Source organism: Eriocheir sinensis, chromosome 42, assembly GCF_024679095.1.
Source record: "Eriocheir sinensis breed Jianghai 21 chromosome 42, ASM2467909v1, whole genome shotgun sequence".
NCBI classification, from domain to species: Eukaryota; Metazoa; Arthropoda; class Malacostraca; order Decapoda; family Varunidae; genus Eriocheir; species Eriocheir sinensis.
This window is the reverse complement of record NC_066550.1, coordinates 7745015-7754394: the sequence shown is the minus strand read 5'-3', so window position 1 is coordinate 7754394 and position 9380 is coordinate 7745015. Positions and strand designations below refer to the sequence as shown.

General features: G+C 39.3%; 1 pseudogene; it reads right to left on the bottom strand.

Moving 5' to 3' along the window:
• Positions 1–6267, bottom strand: part of LOC127010211 (putative neural-cadherin 2) — a 202096-nt pseudogene extending 195829 nt beyond the window's left edge.
• Between the last annotated feature and the right edge of the window lie 3113 nt (positions 6268–9380).

Below are 9380 nucleotides of genomic sequence, written 5' to 3'. Positions count from 1 at the left end.
ATGTCTCCCTTATTAAAGCCCTTCATCCATTTATAAACCTCGATCATGTCTCCACGCACCCTTCGCCTTTCTAGAGAATGCAAGTTTAACTGTTTGAGTCTTTCCTCGTATGGCAAGTTTCTCAACCCCTGAATCATCTTAGTCATCCTCCTCTGCACCGATTCTAACATTTTGATATCCATTCTATAGTAAGGTGACCAGAACTGAACCGCATAGTCAAGATGAGGTCTAACTAATGCTAAATATAGTTTGAGGAAGACTTCGGGGCTTCTGTTGCTTACGCTCCTTGAAATAAATCCCAGTACCCTATTAGCTCGATTTCTAGCTTGAATGCATTGTGCCCTTGGACGGAGATCAGAGCTCACTAAGACCTCTAAATCCCTCTCGCACCCAGACCTACTTATGAGAGTGTCATTTAAGCAATAGTTATGTGAGGGGTTGTTCCTACCTACACTCAGAATACTGCACTTCCATACATTGAACTCCATCTGCCATTTATCCGCCCAGTCATATAATCTGTTGAGTTCACCTTGGAGAATACTAGCGTCCTGATCCGACTCAATTACTCTACCGATCTTGGTATCATCTGCAAACTTACTGACATCACTACTAATTCCTGTGTCTAAGTCATTGATATAAATAATAAACAAAAGTGGACCTAATACCGAACCTTGTGGGACCCCACTCGTAACACATCCCCAGTCAGATCTTTTACCATTGATTTGCACTCTTTGCTTCCTATTGCTAAGCCACGCCTTGACCCAGTTCAAAACTTTACCCTCTACTCCGTGAGCCTGTAATTTAAGCAACAGTCGTTGGTGAGGAACTTTGTCAAACACTTTACTAAAATCAAGATAGATTACATCATAATTTTCATCTCTGTCAACCGCCTCAAATACTTTATTGTAGAAGGACAAGAGATTGGTGAGGCATGACCTACCTTTTGTGAACCCATGCTGCGAGTCGTGAATTAAGCTATGTTTCTCTAAATCCTCCCGAATGTTCCTGGCTATTATGGACTCCAGCATCTTCCCTATAACCGATGTTAAGCTAATTGGGCGATCTCTCTCTCTCTCTCTCTCTCTCTCTCTCTCTCTCTCTCTCTCTCTCTCTCTCTCTCTCTCACCTACTCTTCTTCCTCCACTCAAATGTATCAGCTTCCTCATTCCTCTTTCCTCCTCCTCCTCCTCTTCCTCCTCCTCCTCCTCCTTCTCCTCCTCCTCTTCTTCCTCCTCCTCCTCCTCCTCTTCCTCCTCCTCCTTCTCTATCTTCCATTCTCACTTTAAGTCGTTTCTCCTCTCTCTTCCTTCCCTACTAACACTCTCTCTCTCTCTCTCTCTCTCTCTCTCTCTCTCTCTCTCTCTCTCTCTCTCAATCAGCATTACACTTTCCTTCTCTCCTTCGCTTCCTTCATTCATTCTCACTCTCAGTCTAACTTTCCTCCTCCTCCTCCTCCTTTTTTCCTCTTCCCTCCCATTCTTTCACTCCTAATTTTCTTCTTTATATTATTCTTATTTATTGCGTTTGGTCTTTGTTTTTACTTAATAGGTTATCTGATTTATTATTATTATTATTATTATTATTATTATTAGTAGTAGTAGTAGTAGTAGTAGTAATCGTAGAAGCAATAGAGGTAGTGGTAGTATACACACACACACACACACACACACACACACACACACACACACGCACACACTAACAAAAGCCATCCTAAAAATACACACATATGCAAATAATCTAAAATAACAAAGTTGAACAACAAAACACACATAACAACTGTATACAATTATGCAAATATTTGGATGACTGTGAGGAAGCAATGAAAACAGTAATAATGGCGATAATTACGACCAATGGAGGGTTTGGGCAACTTTTTAAACACTTCCGGGTTATACAGCGGCGAGGGTTAACTAGATCCGGCTTGCGTAGCGGCGACTCAAAAAATTGTGTCTATAATTATTAATGTAACTTTTTGACCGAGTTTTCTGTGAATGGTTTAACTATTTTCATTTTCATTATTATTATTATTATTATTATTATTATTATTATTATTATTATTATTATTATTATTATTATCATTATCATCATTATTTTTGTTGTTGTTATTATTGTTTTGTTGGGGCTATTCTTGACAGGTTGGGAAATGAGATGAAAGGAAACAGGAGTGAAAATGTAATGCAATGTGTGTGTGTGTGTGTGTGTGTGTGTGTGTGTGTCCCCACCATTGTTACTGCTACTACTACAACTACTACTACTACTATTACTACTACTACTACTGCTATTACTACTATTAAAAGAAACAAACAATAATAAACGGTGAAGGACTGGTGGAAATGATAAGAAATTTGAAAGTATTTGCATGGGAGAGTTATTTCACAAAAAACAATTATTGAGAAAATGAGCGGAAAAGGCTAAATATGATAATTCTTCCACTTAAATCTATCAGTCTTCTTCCTTCTCCTCTCTTCCATTCTCAGTTTACGTCTCTCTCTCTCTCTCTCTCTCTCTCTCTCTCTCTCTCTCTCTCTCTCTCTCCTTTCTCTTCTTCCTCTACTTCCTCTTCTCTTTCTTTCCATCCTTTCTCCTCCTTTTACCAAGATTTCTCATTAGATTTATCATTTATCTCTTCTAATCATTGTTTTTATCTCTTCTTCCTTTATCTGTAATTTCCTCTTTCTCCTTTTTATTATTCAGTTAAAGTACATGTAACTTTCTCGGCAATAACACTGCTTCCTTTCCCTATGTTGTCAAAGGAACCAAGGTGGGTATTCTCAGACGCTTCCACCCCTCACATCAACTAATTCCAAAGGCATCATCATCACATGACCATAAATACTTTTAGAAACCTGAAAGAACTTGCCAATTTTCTGAGATATGACCGTATAAGCACCCAACACAACCCATTATAACAGCAAACAGTAATTGAACAGTCTAACTTGTATAAAGGTAATGTCTAGGTAATCAAATGCAGCTTATAAAGACCACATTCAACTCACACCCTTGCCGACGTCATGTGTGTCCGGGTCGCCCTGAACACCAGCTCCAAAAATGAACGGCCCGAGAACAGTCCCAGGGCATCGCCAGCTCCTGGCTCAGTGTGATATATATTAAGTGACCAGTGCACCGTTGCCAGATTATCGTACTCAGAGCCTCGTATTTACCGGTTTCTGAGCCACAGCTATTTCCAAAAAACACCAATAATTAACCATTTTAACGATAACTATAGAAAGGCAGTTATTGGGGTCGAGGAGGCAGTTTTTGGGTCGGAAATCGACAAAAACATAAAAGGCTGAGTACGACAATCTAGCAACGTTGCTCTAGTGACCTCATGTCGCTCTCCCCGCCACCTGGTGTCTTCTCCATTCCCTACACCAAACTCTTATAAAGGACATTCTCTAATTACAGTTGTACCTAGTTGCTCACAAAGTTGCAAAGTAATCATACATAATTAAATAATATCTACTATGAATATATCTCTTGAATATAAATGATGTTACATGAACACGTAATAAAAACAAACACTGGTCAAAATAACATTGGAACTCTAGCCGCGGGAACAGTAACAGAAAACGGAGTAAGAGGTGCAGGCACTAAACAAATCCTAAGGTGAAGCTGAAATCATAGTACAATATATATATAAGCACATTCTTTTCCATTATTATCATTAGTCATTATTTCTTAATTGTCATTAGAACATCTTCCACCTTTGTCTGTTCCCTATTTCGTGCTGCCCGCGTCCTGTCTATCTGTCTGACCCAGAACGGTTCTCTCCATTCCTCTTTGTGTGTTTTTAGCTTTTTCGAAAGGTTTTGTGAGGCGCTAATTTCCTGAACCGTGTGTTAGGGCTGGCGAAGGTACCAAATGTATCACCTATAGTGTTAATACTCGTTCGACTCTACCTATATGGAAATGCAGACAACAGAAAGCCTATTGACTCATTATGAGGTTGCCCGCTTTGATGAATTAATCTGCTCGACAGCCACTTGGGGCCTGGGGAGCAGATGAAAGCACCTCGATATTCAGTTTACTCCTGACGCAACGAAATGACGGTTGATTCGATTTTTGAAGGAGTTGATGCTATTCACATTTACAGCTTCTGAGGGAAAATCGTTCCAGTGGCGGATGACTCGGTTTGAAATGAAACTCCTACCAATGGTTGGGCTACATCGACGCGACTGAATGGGTAAACCGTTATTTCTAGTTCGTGAGTTGGTTTGCAGTTCAAAGAGTTTGGAGTAATCGACGTTATTGAACCTTTTCAGGTACTTGAAGACTTGAATCATATCTCCTCGTAGGCATCTTTTCTCCAGTAAAAAGAGATTGAGTCGCTTAAGTCGTTCCTCGTACGGTTGAGCCCTGAAGGTTGGAATCATTTTCGTGGCTAATGACTAATGATGGTAGCAATAATAATAGCAATATTGATATGAAACGTGTATTCCACTATCTATATGGGTCTATTTCTCAATCACAAACACACACAAGCGCCAAAAAATATACAAATTCGACAAAAGCTCCAACGTGAGGTTAATATAATTTTCAATCACACACACACACACACACACACACACACACACACACACACACACACACAATAACATACAAATTTGACAAAAGATCTATCAGCCTGAGGTTAACATAATTTCGTTCCCCACACGTGTTTTTGACGGCCCGCACACCACGCCGCGCGCCCGTCATTACCGCGCCCAATTATAGAGGAGGGTCAGGCGCCGGGCAAAAAAGGTAATTGGCAGGTGTCGAACTGATAGCAATGATCGATTTAGTCCAACGCAATGGCTGAAATTTTGATAGGCAATTGTGTGTGTGTGTGTGTGTGTGTGTGTGTGTGTGTGTGTGTGTGTGTGTGTGTGTGTGTGTTTGATCAAATTATTCATGGCATTTAACACAATTGTGGGTGATATTTTTGAGGTTTACAGTATTACTCTCTCTCTCTCTCTCTCTCTCTCTCTCTCTCTCTCTCTCTCTCTCTCTCTCTCTCTCTCTCTCTCTCTCTCTCTCTCTCTCTCTCTCTCTCTCTCTCTCTCTCTCTCTCTCTCTCTCTCTCTCTCTCTCTCTCAAGCGGAGACGTAATGGCGTTGAATATTAAGATTCCTTCCTTCCTTCCTCTCTTTTGTTATTTTTTTTCCTCTATCTTTCTTCCTTTACCTCCCCTTATTTCCTTCCTTCTCTTTTGTCTTTTTTTCCCCTTTTCCTTCCTGTCCTTTCGTGTCTCCCTCTCTTCTTCCTTTCTTCCGTTTCCTTTTTATTATTTGCCTCCTTTCGCTCCTTGTTTCCTTTCTTCCTTCTTTTCTTCATTTTTTTTCCCTCTTTCCTTTCCTCTCCTTTCTATTCCTTCTTTTTCTTTGCCCTCCTTTATTTTAGTTTCCTTGTCTTTCACTACTTTCCTTTCTCTTCCTAATTTCTTTTCCTGCCTTCCTTCCTCCTTTTCTTTTCCCCTTTCTTTCATTCTGTTCTATAACCCTTTCGTTCCTTCCTTCTTGTCCTTCTTTCTTCCATCCTGTTCTTTCAATTTTTTCCCTTTTTCCTTATTTTCTTCTCAACTTATGAATTATCGAAAACAAAAAAAAAAGTAACAATAGTAATGACAATCACAATCACAACAATAATGATGATAACAATAGTAAAATAATAGTAAGGATAACAACAACAACAACAACAATACTCACCTAATAAAGTACTGTTGGTGATGATTTGGAATATCTTGCCGGGATCCATTATTTCCTCTTTTTTTTCTAATTTTCTTTTTCCTCTTTCTTCTTCCTCCTTCTCCTTCCTCTTTCTCTTTCTCACACTTATCTAAAGCCCGGTCGTTCAGTCTTCAAGTCTTTATCTTCTTTCTCTTTTATATATTTCTCTCTTTTCTGTCTCTTTCCGTCTCTTAACTTTATCAATAGTCTTTTTTTTATCTTTCTCGGTCTTCGTTATTTTTACTTCGATTCTTTTTCATTTATCAATATTCTTTTCTTATTTCTCTCGATTTGTTTTTCTTCTTATCAATTTCGTCTTCGTTATTTTTACTTAAGTTCTTGCAAGTGTTTTTATTTTTCACACTTTCTCTCTGTAAGTCTCTTTTAATCATCAAGTGTTTCTTTTCTAGTTTATACTGGCCTTAACTTCGTCTTCTTTCCTAATTGTCAAAGTTTGTTTCTGAATAATCCTCCGTAGTTTTAGTCAAAATAATTTTTCTGCTTAAGTAAATCATATAAAATATATATAACAGTTTCCTTCTCGTCAGTTTTGATATACAGTTTTCCCGTCGCTGTCTTTTTAACCTAAGCTATTTATCTTTATTTTCATAGGGTTAGTTTTTTAGAGTAATAATAATAATAAACTTCATTACTGGGATAAACTTCAAACTTAATTGCTGTAAACTATAATCTCCTTTAAATTCGCAAACTGTAAACTCGCAAACTGTAAACTCACAAACTATAAACTCGCAAAGTACAAACTCGCAAACTACAAACTCGCAAACTGTAAACTCGCAAACTGTAAACTCGCAAACGATAAACTTGCAAACTACATACTCGCAAACTAAAAATCGCAAACTGCAAACTCGCAAACTACAAACTCGCAAACTGTAAACTCGCAAACTAAAAACTCGCAAACGAAAAACTCGCAAACTAAAAACTCACAAACCGAAAAAGATCAAACAACGAACTCTTACAATAAAATAATGAACGAACAAGTGTACAACGTAAAGAACCAGACAACTTTACGGACGGTCTCTTCCTTTTTGTCTCTCCACTTTTCCTGTTCCCCCTCCTCCTCCTCCTCCTCCTCCTCCTCCTCTCCCATTCGCCCACAGAAAACTTGTATCGAATCCCAACGAAACAGAAAAGTACCCCCAACAAAGTAAAGAAAAAAAAAAGAAAAGAAAATAACGAAAGAAAAAAGAACAACGAAAGAAAACAATGAAACGAAAAACAACGATGGAAAACATGAAAAAAATCAGATAAGAAAAATACTGAAAAATGGAGAAAGAAAAAAACAATGAGAAGGGAGACGTGAAAGATTAAAAAAAAATAGTCATGGATAATTTCAAACAATTTCTTACCCTCTCCCCCCTTTCTAACCTCCTCCTCTCTTTCTTTTCCTATCCTCTTCTTTCTCTCTTTCCATTCCCCCTCCTCCCTCAAACTAATAGAAAAACCTTCCCCCCTGTTGAAAATATGACAGTAAAATTAAAAGAAAAAACAAAAACAAGGAGAGTAGGATTCGATTGTTTCATTCACTCGTCGCTGAACACTGACTCGAACCGAAACGAAATTCGACTTATTTTTGGATACAGTTCGAACCGTGCTTCACTCTTCCCCTTGCATCCCTGTTTTCCTCTTCCTCCTTCTATTCTTCTTGTTCTTGTTCTTCCTCTCAAACTATTCCCCTTCTCACTAGCCATAAATTTCCTCTTCCTCCTCCTCCTCCTCAAATTCTTCCTTCCTCCTCCTCCTCCTCCTCCTTTTTCTTCTTCAAATACCATAAAGGAAAGAAAGGGAAGAAATGAGGATGTAGAAGAAGAAAAGAAAAAGAAGAAGAGGAGAAAAAGAAGAATCAAAAGACGCAGACGAATAAGAATGAAAATAAGAAAAAAATGTAGAAGAAAAAAGAAAAAAAGAAAGAGGAAAAGAAAGGTGAAAAGTGTAAAGAAGAAAAAATAAAAGAGGATAATAAAGGAAGAGAAAGGGGAACACGAAGGGGAAAAGAAACGAGGAAAGAAGAAGAAACGAAGAAAAGATATAAAAAATAAAATAAAATAAAATGAAGCAAAAGAAAACGAAAAAAAAGAAAAAGAGATGATTAAGGAGAGTAATTCGAGGTAGGTCAGGAAAGAAAAGAAAGATGAAAGGAAAAAAAAGATGAAAGAGGAGGAGGAGGAGGAGGAGGAGGAGGAGGAGGACTTGAAGTTTCGAATCATTGCTTCGGAACTCCGCTTATGAAGCCCCGAACAAACTGAGGAAAAGTTCAGCTCCATCTCGAGATTATATTGTGTGGCGCTCATCGGGAGGAAGAGGAGGAGGAGGAGGAGGAGAGAAACAGGTGGGTGAAGATGAGAAGAATGTAAGGGAAAAAAAGTCGAACAGGAAAAGGAAAAGAAGTAAAAAGTTAAGAATACGAAGGAAAAGAAAGAGAAGATGATGATGGTTATGATGATGCGAAAGGTGGAGCAGGAGGAGGAGGAGGAGGAGGAGGAGGAGGAGGAGGAGGAGGAGGAGAAGGAGGAGGAGGAAGAGAAATAGGTGGATGAAGAGGAGGAAGAAGGGAAAGAGAAAGAGAGTCCCAAGAAAATAATCAAAAAAGAGAAATGAGTTACGGAATTGGAAAAATGAGAAGGAGGAAGAGGAGGAGGAGGAGGAGGAGGAGGAAAAATGGAAATATGGAAACATGGAAATGCAGGCAACAGAAAGCCTATTGGCTCATTACGAGGTTGCCTGCTTTGGTGATTTAATCTGCTCGACAGCCACTTGGGGCCTGGGGAGCAGTTGAAAGCACCTCGACAGTGAGGAGCAGATGAAAAGCACCTCGATATTGAGGAGCAGATACAAGAACATAGAAATACAGGGAGACTGGAAGAGGACGAGTGGCCTACACAGGGCAGCCCCAGAATCCCCCCTAATACTCACGATGGGTGAGGTGTAGTTCCAAGGGCACAGGTGGAGGCTTGATCCTCGTTTTACCAGCGGTACTAGGCACGCACCAGTAACCTGTCACCTTACTGCACCCACACCTCACTCCACCTGTCATGCGGACATTAACTGTTGCTTTACTCTATTGTTGACTTACGCTACTTGCAATCTAGGTTGTGGGGGAGAATTATATGAATATAGGTTGAGGTCTTTCTGCAATCTGTCTGAAAACATGCACCTCCATATTCAGTTCACTCCTGACGCAGCGAAGTGACGGTCGATTCTATATTTGAAGGAGTTGATGGTATTCGCATTTACTACTGAAGGAAGATTGTTCCAGTGACGAATGACTCGGTTTGAAAAGAAACTCCTTCCGATGTCTGTGTTACATCGACTCGACTGAATGGGTAAACCGTTATTTCTAGTTCTTAGGTTGGTTTGCAGTTCAAAGAATTTGGAGTAATCGACGTTATTGAAGTTTTTCAGATACTTAAAGACTTGAATCATATCCCCTCGCAGGCGTCTTTTCTCCAATGTAAAGATATTGAGTCGCTTGAGTTGTTCCTCGTACGGTTGAGCCCTTAAGGTTGGAATCATCTTTGTGGCGCGTCGTTGAATCCTTTCCAATAAATCAATGTCCTTTCTGTAATTAGGAGACCAGAACTGTACTGCATACTCGAGGTGCGGTCTTACCATGGAATTATACAAGGCTAGCATCACGTCTGGCGTTTTACACTCGAA